Raw genomic sequence first — 14308 nt, forward strand, 5'->3', positions numbered from 1 at the left:
CTGGAAGGGAGCCCCTATCCCTAGAAGTCAGTTCGCAGAACGGGGAGGATGGGTGGGGTGGTAAGGAATCTATACCTACATATGTCTCTTACAGATACATTGTTACCGAAGGTAAGTAACTTGTTCATCTGAAAGAGACTGTAGTTATAGATTCCTTAACATAGAGTAGATACCTCAGCAATGTTAACCCCGGAGGTGGGTCTGTGAACTAAGTTCACACCAGGAAGTCCTGGAGAACAGGACGGCCGAAAAAGCAGTCTCCCCGGACTTGGCTGTCCAGGAAGTAATGCTTGGTGAACGTGTGCAGCGATGCCTATGTGGCTGCCTGGCAGGTGTCAAGTAAGGGAACTCTGCGTCCCAAAGCAGTGATGGCTGCCGTCACCCTGGTAGAGGGGGCGCGCAGTCCCACTGGAGGTTTGTTTTTAGCCAAAGAGTAGCAGATCGAGGGTTAGGACAACCCATCGAGAGATGGGACATTTTCGAACTGCCTGACCTTTCTTAGCGCCCACATTACCAACGTAAAGTTGATCGTCCACCCGGAAATCTTTTGTGAGGTAAAGGTAGAAAGACAGCGCACACTTTGGGTCCAGATGGTGGAGTCTCTCCTCTTTGGAGGGGGCAGAGGCAGGAAAAGGGTGGGCAATGTGATGGTCTGACATATGTGGAAGGCCGTAACCACTTTGGGCAGAAAAAGAGGGCCTAGTACGGAGGGCTACTTTGTGCGGATGGACAGCAAGAAAGGGTGGTTTGGAAGATAAAGCCTGAAGCTCACTCGCCCTGTGGGCAGAGGTGATGGCGAGCAAGCAGTCTTCAGAGTGAGGAGACGAGGAGGGCAATTATTTAGTGACTCAAAGGGAGCGCACAAGATAAGTGAGCACAAGGTTCAAGTCCCACTGGGGCATTACGAAAGGAGAAGGAGGAAAGAGATGAGTAATGCCCTTCAGAAATCTGTTAACAAATCGGGGGGCTTGAAAAGAAAAGGTTGATCAGGAAGGTGAAGAAAGGCTGAAATGGCCGAAAGATAGGCCTTAAGAGTGCCCAGAACAGAGCCCTGCTGGGCAAAGGAAAGAATGAAGAGGAGAACCTCTGAAAGAGGGGCAGAGAGTGGATCCACGGCCTTTGCTGCGCACCATGCCACAAATTTGTTCCATCTACAGGAGTATACCTTTTTGGTGGAGGAACGCCTGGCTGCCAAGGTAACGTTACAGACTTCGGGAGGAAGGTCAAAAGCTGTCAACTGTTGTCGCTCAATCTCCACACAAGGAGGTGGAGGCTGGACAGATTCGGGTGGAGGAACCTCCCCTGCTGCTGCGACAGAAGATCCTCCCGAAGAGGCAGTCTTGTCGGAGGATCGATGACCATGCACAAGAGCTCGGGATACCAGACTCTTCGTGCCCAGTCCGGAGCCACATGAACTACTTAGGCCCGGTCGCGCTTGATCTTCAGCGTCGCCGAGCGAGTGCCGCCTTGGAAACTCCAACGTGCAGAACTGCTGACATTGCACGTTCTCGTTGGTGCCAAATAGATCTAACCAAGGCTCTCCCTACTGCTGAAAGAGACCCTGCACCACTTCTGAGTGAAGACGCCATTCATGATCCATCATGCACCGGTGGCTGAGTTCGTCCGTCCTGGCGTTCAGGGAACCCACCAGGTGTTGAACCAGCAGGGATATGCCTTGATGTTCCAGCCTTGTCCAAAGGTGAAGAGCCTTTTGACATAGGGTCCACGACCCCACCCCGCCCTGTTTGTTGCAGTACCACATGGCAGTGGTGTTGTCTTTGCACACCTGCACTACTCTTCCTCTGACATAGGGAAGGAATGCCTTCAGTACAAGACGGATCACCTGTAGCTCTAGAAGATTGATGTGGAGTCCGGACTCCGCCGGAGACCAGAGGCCTCTGATCTCCACCTCTCCCATCTGGCCATCCCATCCCAGGAGTGACGCATCTGTCACCACTGTGAACTCTGGTTGGGGAAGGGAGAGGGGATCTGTCGTTGACCCAATCCTGGTTCGTTAGCCACCACTGCAATTGACTCGCAACCCCCTCCGAGATCTGGAAGACATCGGAAAGATTGCGCTGATGCTGCATCCACTGGAACTTCAGCTCCCACTGACGAGCCCACATATGCCACCTGGCATTACCTACCAGCAGAATGCAGGAGGCCATGAGGCCCAGGAGCCTCAGGGTCATTCTCACTGAAATCTCGGATAGAGGCTGAAACCTCGGTATCATAGCCCGAATATCCCAGACTCAGTGTTCAGGGGGATGGGCCCGAAACTGCGCTGTATCCAGAACTGCTGTGATGAAAAGGAGCTTCAGAGAGAGAAACAGGTGCGACTGCGACACGTTGATAGTGAACACCAGCGAATGCAGGAGGTCTGCCGTAGTCTAGAGGTAGGAGACGACAGCCTGGGGCTAGCCCGCCTTCAACAGCCAGTCGTCGAGATAGGGTAAGACAGGACCCCTGATCTGCGCAGATGAGCTGTGACCACTGCCATCACTTTCATGAACACCCGAGGGGCGCTGGTAAGGCCAAAGGGGAGCACGGTACACTAGAAATGCTCGTGGCTGACCGTGAACCACAGGTAGGGCTGGTGAGCAGGCAAGACGGGATGTGAAAATAAGCGTCCTGCAAGTCCAACGCTACCTTCCAGTCTCCAGGGTCAAGGGCAGATAGGAGCTGAGCCCGGGTTAACATTTTGAACTTCTCCTTCCGGAGGAAGCGGTTGACGTTCCTGAGGTCTAAGATATGACGCAGCCCAATGTCCTTCTTGGGTACCAGGAAGTGGTGGGAGTAACAACCACAACCTACTTCTGGGACAGGGACTCGCTCGATAGCTCCCTTGGCCAAGAGAGCCGCAACTTCCTGGCGGAGAAGGGCCAAGTGATCCTCCAACTTGCGATAGGATGTTGGAGGAATGGAGGGAGGTGTTGTCTCGAAAGGGAAGGAGTAGCCCCTTTGGACTATCTGCAAAACCCACCTGTGATGTTGTGCCAGTGGGGGAGGTGATGGCAGATCCTGCCGCCCACTGGCAACTGGCAACTGGTGGCCCTGAAAAGTCGGACTACGAAGGTTTGGCGGCACCTGCAGGGGGAGCATTGGTGAACTAACCTGCCCTCTGGCCCCCAGACCAGCGACGCTGGTTCCCACGTCCCCGGCCGCGCGGAGGCTGGGCAGCTTGCGTGAGCCTGTGGCTCTGGGAGGAACGTAGTGAGGCACCCCTTCCGTAGCCATGAAAGGGGCAAAAGGCAGACTGCATGGGGCGAGAAGTGACTGCGAGGCCCAAGGATCTGGCCGTAGCCCTAGAGTCCTTGAAACGCTCCAGTGCGTTGACCGCCTTGTCACCAAACAGGCGATTGCCATCAAAGGGCATGTCCAAAAGGGTAGATTGGACACCCAAGAGATCCTCAGCCAGGCGTGGTGCCTCAGGGCTAGCGACGTGAAAACCGTTCTACCCAGCGAGTCCGTAGTATCCAGCCCACACAAATGGTGAACTTTGCTGCATCTTTACCCGCAGCAACAGTGTGGGTGAGAATGGCCCGGGCCTCCTCCGGGCACTGTGGTGGTGGGGGAGCTAGTGTGTGTGCGCATGTGCTTGTGCGCAGGTGCGTGTGTGTGCCCAAGAGACATTCATGTTCACCGACTGCAGTCCTAAGCTGGTGGAAGAAAACATCTTCTTCCCAAGATAGTCCAGCTTCTTCGATTCCCTATCTCCCAACTCCTCTCTCCAGTCCGGCTCTTTAAGCTGGTCTGCTAGAAGGTCAACAGACCCCTCCCAGTCCTCCTTACCTTCCTCTGGCTGCCAGTCAGGGTGGAAAGGAATGTTAGGAAAGAACAGTGGTACAAAAGTAACAGACGATGCCGGTCCGGCTCCGTGTCCAAGTTGGGGTTGAGGCTAGGGTCGATGCTGGTTGGGGGCACAACCAGCATCGGGGGCGTCGTCACTGGAATCGGCGCCGAGGAAGGTACTGTGAGGTCGACCGGCACTGATCTGGATCCCGGCCTTGATCCTCGGGGGGCCCTCCAGTTCCCAAACCGCAGGCCTTGAAGGCCCAGGGCCCTCAGCCGAGTTTGTGAGGCCCGAAAGCGCGCCGGTGGAGTCGGGTTGTCCAAAGATGCCGTGAAGCGCTTCGTTCCTGCGTCACGTTGGCCGACAGACGGGAGACGGCGTAGAGCGACGTTGCTTCTTCACCTTTATTTTGTGCTTCGACTTACCAGAGCAGTGCAAAGACTTCAATGACGAGTGGTGATAGCTCCGAGACCTTACTCTCGGCCGGGACCTCAGGCGGCGCGGAACCGACTGCCGGGCCTTCAGAAGCTTTCAGAACCACTGTTCATGGCCCGATAGTCGGCAGCACGACTTTGGGTCGTGGTCATGCTCCTGGCACCAGAGACATAAGAGGTGCGGATCCGTGACAGACATCAGCTGGTGACAGGAGTCACAAGGCTTGAAGCCGGTCAGACGACGGGACATCCCTCATGCTCCAGGAGTGAAAGGACTCGAAGAAGATGTCGACAAAAGTCGATAAAGTTTTAGTCAAAAAGTGACTAAGGGGCACGCTCTCTTTGGAGCTGCGCTGGCTGGCGCAGTAAAAGAAAGACCTGACATCAGCACGCAGGGGCGGTGGTCTAAGGTGACACAGCGAGGTCTTCCCGGCGACCAGGATGCCGATGATGGACACGGAGTTACCGACGCCACCTACCGACGTGCAGGGCTACTGCTAAGAAAAAAAATTCTCCGGATCCAGTCTGACGCCTGAGGTTAATTATAAGGTAAGGAATCTAGAACTACTGTCTCTTTCAGATACGTCCATTACTAATACCGAATCGCAAACCAATTTGGTAATAGGTTATTGAATCTCAATTTGGGGCTTTGTACGTTAAAAAAATGCCTTTATTTGTTTGCAAATCGCCCAAATCTGCGAATTTGTACATAAGGTCTATAGAAGTGCTTAAAATTACAGCATGTGAGGGATACAAGAAAGGCCACATCAAAGCAATAAAACGTCCTCTATTTACAGAGAGTGGGCCTTATGCTAACGGAAAGCCCACCAGCTAAAGTGTCCTTTTTCCCAACATTATCCATATTGAAGTCAAAGTGTTGACTGTGCGAATAGGTCAGAGACTGCACTATCTACAGCCGATTTGTAATCCTCCTGTCCACCTTAACGCATGTACAAACTCACCCTTCAGTTTCCACATTAGTACAGTTATTACCCATAGTACATCCACTGCGGTACAGTTACTGCACCACCCATGGTAAGTCCACCGCAGAACAATTACTGCACCACCTGTGGTACGTCCACTGCATACAGTTACTGCTTCACTCGTGGTACGTCCACCGCAGTATAGTTACTGCGCCACCCATGGTACGTCCACTGCGATACAGTTACTGCAGCACCTGTGGTACATCCACAGCAGTACAGTTACTGCATCACCAGTGGTATGTCCACCACAGTACAGTTACTGCACCACCGTGGTACGTCCACCGAAGTACAGTTACTGAACTACCTGTGGTAGATTCCCTACAGTAGAGTTACTGCATCAACCGTGGGAAGTCCACTGTGGTAAAGTCACTGCACCACCCGTGGTATGTCCACTGCAGTATAATTACTGTACCACCAGTGGTACTTCCACTACGGTACAGTTACTGCACCACTCGTGTTACATCCACCGCAGTACAGTTACTGCACCACCAGTGGTACGTATACTGCGGTACAGTTACTGCATCACCTGTGGTACGTCCACTGCAGTACAGTTACTGCATCACCTGTGGTACGTCCACTGCAGTACAGTTACTGTACCACCCGTGGGACGTCCACTGCGGTACTGTTACTGCAGCACCCATGATACGTCCACAGCAGTACCGTTACTGCTTCACCTGTGGTATGTCCACCACAGTACAGTTACTGCAGCACCCGTGGCACGTCCACCACAGTACAGTTACTGCAGCCCCTGTCGCACGTCTGCTGCAGTAGAGTTACTACAGCACAAGTTGCACGTCCGCCGCGGTACATTACCGCACTACCAGTGGGACGTCCACCGCGGTACAGTTACCACACCACCCGTGGCATGTCCACCGCGGTACAGTTACTGTATCACTCGTGGTACGTCCACCGCATTACAGTTACTGCACCACCCTTGGTACGTCCAGCGCAGTACAGTTACTGGATCGCCCGTGGGACGTCCCCCACAGTACAGTTACTGCACCACCCATTGGCAACTTCACAGCGGTAGTTACTGCAGCACCCGTGGCACAACCACCGCAGTGCAGCTACTGCATCATCCGTAGCATGCCCACCACAGTACAGTTACTGCAGCCCCCATGGCACGTCCACCGCGGTGCAGTTACTGCATCACCCGTTGCATGTCCACCACAGTAGTTCCTGCACCACTCGTGGTACGCCCACCGCAGTAGTTACTGCAGCACCCATGGTACGTATACCACGGTACAGTTATTGCAGCACCCGAGGCACATCCACCACGGTACAGTTTCTGCAGCACCCGTGGCACGTCTATCACGGTACAGTTACTGCAGAATCCGTGGTACGTCCACCAAGGTACAGTTACTGTAGCACCCGTGGCACATCCACCACGGTACAGTTACTGCAGCACCCGTGGCAGGTTTACCACCGTACAGTTACTGCAGCACCTGTGGTACGTCCACTGCAGTACAGTTACTGCACCACCTGTGGTACGTCCAGAGCAGTACAGTACTGCATCACCTGTGGTAAGTTCAGTACAGTTACTGCAGCACCCGTGGCACATCCACCACAATTCAGTTACTGCAGCACCCGTGGCATGTTCACCGCAGTGCAGTTACTGCATCACCCATGGTACGTCCACTGCGGTACAGTTACTGCACCACTTGTGGTACTTCCACTGCGGTACAGTTACTGCAGCACCCGTGGCACGTCCACCACGGTACACTTACAGCACCACCCGTGGTACGTCCACCACAGTACAGTTACTGCAGCACCCGTGGCACATCCACCACAGTACAGTTACTGCAGCACCTGTGGCACGTCTACCACGGTACAGTTACTGCAGCACCCGTGGCATGTCCACTACAGTACAGTTACTGCGGCACCCGTAGTACACCCACCGCAGTACAGTTACTGCCACACAAGTGGTACGTAAACCGCAGTACAGTTACTGCACCACGCATTGGCACCTTCACAGTGGTATAGTTACTGCACCATACGTGGCACGTTCAACGCAGTGCAGTTACTGCATCACCCGTGGCATGTCCACAACAGTACAGTTACTGCAGCACCTGTGGCACGTCCACAGCAGTGCAGTTGCTGCATCACCTCTTGCATGTCCACCACAGTATAGTTACTGCAGCACCCGTGGCACATCCACCACGGTACAGTTACTGCAGCACCCGTGGCACATCCACCATGGTACAGTTACTACACTACCCGTGGCACATCCACCACGGTACAGTTACTGCACCACCCGTGGTACGTCCACAGCAGTACAGTACCGCATCACCTGTGTTAAGTCCACCACAGTACATTTTCTGCCCCACTCGTGGCACGTCCACCACGGTACAGTTACTGTAGGACCCGTTGCACGTCTGCTGCAGTATAGTTACTGCACTACCAGTGGGACGTCCACCATGGTACAGTTACCGCACCAACCGTGGCATGTCCACCGCGGTAGAGTAACTGCATTACTCTGGTGCGTCCAGCGTAGTACAGTTACTGCACCACCCGTGGCACTTTCACTGCAGTTACTGCACCACCCATTGGCACCTTCACTGTTGTACAGTTACTGCATCACCCATGGCACGTCCACCGCAATGCAGTTACTGCATCACCCATAGTACGTCCACCGCAGTACAGTTACTGCATCACCCGTGGCATGTCGCACCCGTGGTATGTCCACCGCAGTACAGTTACTGCACCACCCGTGGTACGTCTACCACAATACAGTTACTGCACCTCCATGGTACATCCACCGTAGTGCCGATACTGCCCCACAGTGGTACGTCCACCGCAGTACAGTTACTGCACCACCTGTGGTATGTCCCCTGCAGTAGAGTTACTGTATCACCCGTGGTAAGTCTACTGCGGTACAATCACTGCACCACCTGTCACACGTCCACTGTGGTACAGTTACTGCACCACCTGTCGCACGTCCACCGTGGTACAGTTACTGTACCACCCATCACACGTTCACCGTAGTACAGTTACTGCATAAACTGTGGTACATCCAATGCAGAGCAGGTAACACATCACCCTTGGTTAGTATATTACGTAACTGATCGTTGGAGGACTCACCCAACATACATCAGCATTATCTATTTTTTGAGTAAACATCTGTTAAAAAGATTGCCCATACCTAGGGCCACTAGAATTATGCGGCAGGGGAGGGCCAAATTAGGTGGCTGGGTACAGTAAATTATGCGGCTAGAAATGCCAAAATATGCGGCGTAATGCAGCACATTTTATAATAGTATCACTTCATTATTTGGATATTTTTAGACTGGTTAACACTGCCTTGGCATTAGTTGCACCTCATTAGCACCAGTTTAACACCCAAACATAGAAATAAGCAATAGAAAGATGATAGCCAACTATTGCAAAGGGCCTTGCATCGTACGGCTACATATGTTGCTGCGTTTTCAGTAACTTTTGAACCATCTGGGGTAGAAACAACATTTTTTTTGTCACAATCTGCAGATTATGCAGCAGGTGATGGATTATTTGGCAAATTAATATTTATGTGGAAAACGCAGCGGCCGCACAATTGCATATTTCCAGTGGCCATGCCCATACCTCAAACACAAAACGAAAGAGGAGTTATTCGGCTATCTTGGATAAAGTTTCGAGAAGGACATCAATGTTTGTCAGGGGCCAAAGAGGACGAGCAGCTCACCACTGTTCCCTTTTGGCCACCAGGAATAACCCTTCTTTATTGTGAACACACATGGAATGACCAAAGGTGAAATCTGATTTAGTCATTGAGAAAGAAGGGGGGGGGGGGGGTGGAGGGGTGTCGAGCGCCACTCGCTCTTTTTTAACCTAGAGCACTTTCTTTTTAGGTCTCGCCTGGCGTAGGCTGCGCGCATGCGCAGTCTCGCTGGCGAGATTTAATGAGCTGTGGTATTTTCTGTAAGGGGCATTAAGCCCCCGCCCCTCTTTTCCATTGGCTGGCGTCACCGTTTATACTAAACGGTGGCCAGCCATTGGAAAAGAGGTGTCCGTGACGTATTTGCTTGGCTTTCCAAGCCGTCCCATTTGGACGGACTCGTTTGCTTTGCGTTGGTCGCAAAAGGTTTCTTATATTTATGGGGCCAAACACGAGACGGATGAGGGCGGGAATTCCCCCAGTGAGAGTGAAAGGAAGACTTTGGGGGACAGAGTTGGGCTCTAAGGAAGTTGAGGGCACTCCCGATATCAGTGCCGTCTTCGGGGCCCTTGTAAAGACATATTTTGGGGCCCTGGTTCGTAATTTTACAGCCCATCTTCTGCTAATTGTAGGTCTCATGATGCCAAAGAAACTTTCAAAAACAGGGTCCACACAAAAACAGTTGAAATATGTATTTTCAGGGCCCCACAAATCCTTAAGATGTCACTGGGCAATGAGAGACAGCCGTAGAGGTAGGTACAGAGGTTGAGGCAGAGATGTGGACATAGGTAGAGGTAGGGCTTTAAGTGGGCCGGGTCTCACCAGTTTTTTTAAGGGGGCCTCGAAACGGGTCCCTATCGGGCTCTGTTTTGTGCCCTGGCACAGGCGGACTGTAGTAACAGCAGGCACATCGATGTACGCGTGCTCACACTGGGCACTTCTCACTAGTGGAGAAGTTACGGCATGACGTCATGCCAGGTGAGCGTTGTAGGGGAAGGGAAATCCTTTAAAGATAGTCATTTTCTCTCTAGATTTCCCTTCTCTTTTTTAAACTCAGGACCAGCAACATTGTCGTGTTGCCACCAGGGCTTTAAGTGGAAGCTTTTTCAATTTTATATACAAGCCATAGTTGCTTCTTATTTATCTTTTGCAACTAACAACCATTGACAAAGCCAATATTCCTGACTTCTTGTGGGTGCGATGTTACTTGTTGTATCATATCTGGAAGCAGTGACAGAAGCAGCAAAATACAAGTCGGGCGGCACACTATGCTAAACACAGACTTTTAGCTTACATGTTTTAAGCCACGCCCTCAACTACATTGGACACGCCCCTTTTAGAGACCCCCCAGTTTTTTCATCCCACTTAAAGCCCTGAGTAGAGGTAGACGCAAAGGTAGAGGCAGAGGTAGGGACAGAGGTAGGGACAGAGGTAGGGACAGAGGTAGGGACAGAGGTAGGGACAGAGGTAGGGACAGAGGTAGAGGAAGAGGCAAAGGTAGAGGCAGAGGTATGGACAGAGGTAGGGACAGAGGTAGAGGTAGGGACAGAGGTAGGGACAGAGGTAGAGGAAGAGGCAAAGGTAGAGGCAGAGGTGGAGACAGAGGCAGAGGTAAAGACAGTGACAGAGATAGGGGCAGAGGTAGGGACAGAGGCTAGAGGTTGAACTAGATGGAGAGAAAGTTAACGTTCCTGGAAGGGGGGGCCTTGAAAGGTTGGGGCCCTAGACAATGACACACATTGCCCATGCCTTTAAGGGCCTCTCTGCCTGCCGCACACAGTGAACACAAGCTTTCGTACAAAGGGACGTTACCGTCACGGGGTCCACTTGGATGATGCGCCTCCGTCCGGGCTCCTCCTGTGCTGTGGGGAGGGGGTGGGGTCAGCACCAGCTTCTCTTCAGGTCAGCTTCCATCTGTAACACAATAGATACAATCAATTTATCAGTAGAGTTTCTACAACCAGGTATCCTGCCTCAAAATCCAAACCTTGAAAACACTCACGCACCTCAAGCCGTAAGAGCATCAGCGTGACACAGGAGGAGACTCCATTCTATCTAAAAACTGTGGGTCGGGGTTTAAAGGGATTGCAGGATATTTGTCTGTGGCCACAAGTGACTGCACTGGGGGCGATCAGGCCCCGGCTCTTGACTGTTCACATGATGGACCATTTCAGGAACATTGGACAGGAGGATTCAAAGAACAAGCAACAGTCGGCGGCGGCTCCTCCTCTAAGACGGGGGAGCGTCGCCCCACTAGGTGCAAGAGGGAAATATAAAATGATATTAACACAACATTAATTACGTTACTTTATTACGATTTTATTTTTTAGTAACAGCCGGGTTAGGGCAGGGCTGGGCTATGTGACGAGCAGGAGGAGGAGTGGTTGATGCACTTAAGCGCACATGACGGCTTAGCCAGCCATCTTGGGCCGGCTAAACAGACATGCGCACTTAGCATTTCTCCACCCGGCTGTATTGCACAGTCAGATGGAGAACATGCACTGGCTCCCACTCCCTGTGTGAGCGCCGAACCAGGCCGCTCAGAACAAAAACAACAGTGCGGTCATGCTGGTGACAGCAGCGTCGGGATTGCCTTAAGCGAGTCTGGGAGCATGTGTGCTGCCGGGATCCAGAAACAGAAAGGATGGAGGAGAGGCGGTGGCCGTACTCTGGGAAGTAAGATTTTATTAATTTATGTTTAACCCCCACCCCCTACCCCACCCTACCACTACTTTCCCCTACCATACTTGAGGCAGCGGCGCGGGGCCTGTGGTTGTGGCGCGGGGCCCGTTGCTGAAACGAGGTGCCCGTGGCTGTATCGAGAGGCCCGTGACTGCAGCGCAGGGCCTAAGGCTGCAGTGCAGGACCCATGGCGGTAGCAAGGGGCTGCTGGCTGCAGTACGGGGCTCAAGGCTGCAGCACAGGGCCTGCAGCTGCGGCGCACGGGCCAGAGGCTACGGACGCACAGCCCGAGGCTACGGACGCACAGCCCGAGGCTACGGACGCACAGCCCGAGGCTACGGACGCACAGCCCGAGGCTACGGACGCACAGCCCGAGGCTACGGACGCACAGCCCGAGGCTACGGACGCACAGCCCGAGGCTACGGCGCACAGCCCGAGGCTACGGCGCACAGCCCGAGGCTACGGGGCACAGCCCGAGGCCCAATGCTGCAGGGCGGGGCCAGAGGAACCAGAGCAGACAGCCTGGGTGTCAGAAACTATGTGAATACTCGCAAGTCAACTAGATTGACAAGTCCTCCTTGCAGAAGTGCAAGATGAATTGCATTGTACTGCAGTGCATTATAGTGCAGCACTTATACAGCACTTATTACCTCTATGTGTTGCACTGAAGCGCTTGCATACATGGCGAGTAAGCTATGCCATGCAGGGTATGTGGCTGGATTGTGTAGTCTTCTTTATTTATCACACATTGGAGGCGATTCCATGTCATGCGTGATGTCCACTGGAGTGTGGTTTCATCTTATGAGACGCAGCGCTTAGCACTGTGATGGATGAAGGGGTTAGAGACAGACGCACAGTTTATGGCTTTCAGTAACCTGGCAGCTCTCAGCAGCTCTGAGCAGCTCTGCTGGTGCTTCTCATGATCAGACTCCTTATTCGGCTACTCAGTGTGGGAGGGTATGCTCAGACGTGAGTCCCTTGCTCATTGCACCATCAGGATTCAGGCAAGCCGGGCCGATGAAGGCTGTGATGCCAGAAACCGGTCCCCGGAAGCTTGTTTCCTTCCCAGTATAAGAATTGGCTTGGTAGTTTGGTTTGCCCTGTTCCCATCATGCACTGGGACAGGTACAGACTAATTTGCATGTAGCCAGGTTCTGAGCTGGGATGGTGCAGTGAGCTAAAAAACGGTGATGGATCAAAACCATGATCTCTTGACTTGGTAAGAGTATTCTGCATCATTCAGAAACTCTGTCCATCACCACCCCCTTTTTCCCAAATCGAGTAAGCTATGCCATGCAGGGTATGTGGCTGGATTGTGTAGTCTTCTTTATTTATCGCACATTGGAGGAGATTCCATGTCATGCGTGATGTCCACTGGAGTGTGGTTTCATCTTATGAGACGCAGCGCTTAGCACTGTGATGGATGAAGGGGTTAGAGACAGACGCACAGTTTATGGCTTTCAGTAACCTGGCAGCTCTCAGCAGCTCTGAGCAGCTCTGCTGGTGCTTCTCATGATCAGACTCCTTATTCGGCTACTGCACTGGGGCGTTCAAACATATATCTTGTTTGAAGTCTATGTCCTGAGCAGGCGTAGTGGGGGGGGGGGGGGGGAATCTCCTGGGATGGGCTTTCATACCATCATCACAAATGTGGGTGACATCGTGAAATGGGACGATCTGGTCGCTGTATGCAGCTAGTTGGGACCTGCAGTGGTGGAGTCGACTAGAGTCCTCTGACTGGTTCACTACTGGCTGATGGGCACAACCTGTAGCATATGTGTCTTATAGGATGACGAGTTATAGTTAAATGCCAACCGCAGCGTGTTATGGTATTAGGATGGGCCAGAAGGGTTCTATATGAATGGACAACAGTATGTACTAACTGCAAGTCAGACCTCCATAACCTACTTCCATATGACACGTGTACTGGCGGAATTGTTTTTCGTCCGTGAGCTGTAAACAGTCGACTCAACTCCAAGGTGTGATTAAGTTTCCTGGGTCTATCTCAGCATTGTAGGATGATGCAGTTATCTTGGAAATATTTATGTTTTCAAGTGTCTCCTGAAGTAGGTCTGTTCTTGGGAGCTTCGAATCTTGGCTGGTGAGGAGTTCCAGAGGTTGGCAGCTAGTCTGAGAAAGCTTTACCTCCTGCGGATGTCTCATGGTAGGGTGATGTGATCTGTGGTGCAAGGCTGGAGCGCTGCATCCTGGTCAGGGTTTATAGCCTGAATTTCACTTGCAGTAGTCCTTTTCGTTAGAAGGCTCTGTGGACAACGCAGAGTGCCTTGGACAGCGCCCTTCCAGCTATAGGAAGCCAGTGGAGTGATTGCAGGGCTGGGGTTCAGTGTTCTCTTGGGTGAAGGTGGCGCGAGCCTTGTGGCAGCGTTTAGGACGAGTTGTATTTTGCATTTCATGCATATTGAGCACCAATGTGTAGGCTGTTGACATAGTCAATCTTGGGAGATTACAAGAGAGAGGACGGCTTGTAGTGTTTGTTTCTAAGATGCGAAGCAGTGTTTTCATTGTGTAGGAGGCACTCTCTGTGATGTAGCGGACATGGTTTCAAGGAAAGGTCTGAATGAAAGGTTACCCTGGGTTCCCGACTTCCCTTGAGGTTGTTGGATGGGTCTAGAGTTCCTTGAGCCATATGACTGTAGGCTGGAATTGTTGCTATTGTCCGCATATTATGATTTTTGTGTCCGCATTGTAGAGCGTTGGTGATTACTCATCATCCGTGTATTTATGCCATGTAGGCCATCGTCAA

General features: G+C 52.3%; 1 protein-coding gene across 1 annotated transcript in view; it reads right to left on the bottom strand.

Annotated features, from left to right (window-relative positions):
• LARGE2 (LARGE xylosyl- and glucuronyltransferase 2) overlaps positions 1-14308 on the bottom strand; it is a 305710-nt gene that overhangs the window by 179270 nt on the left and 112132 nt on the right. The window contains exon 2 of the mRNA XM_085646702.1: positions 10675-10776. The gene's annotated coding sequence lies outside the window, so the exon portion shown is untranslated. The remainder of the gene's footprint in view (positions 1-10674; positions 10777-14308) is intronic.

Source organism: Triturus cristatus, chromosome 3_1 (assembly GCF_964204655.1).
Source record: "Triturus cristatus chromosome 3_1, aTriCri1.1, whole genome shotgun sequence".
NCBI classification, from domain to species: Eukaryota; Metazoa; Chordata; class Amphibia; order Caudata; family Salamandridae; genus Triturus; species Triturus cristatus.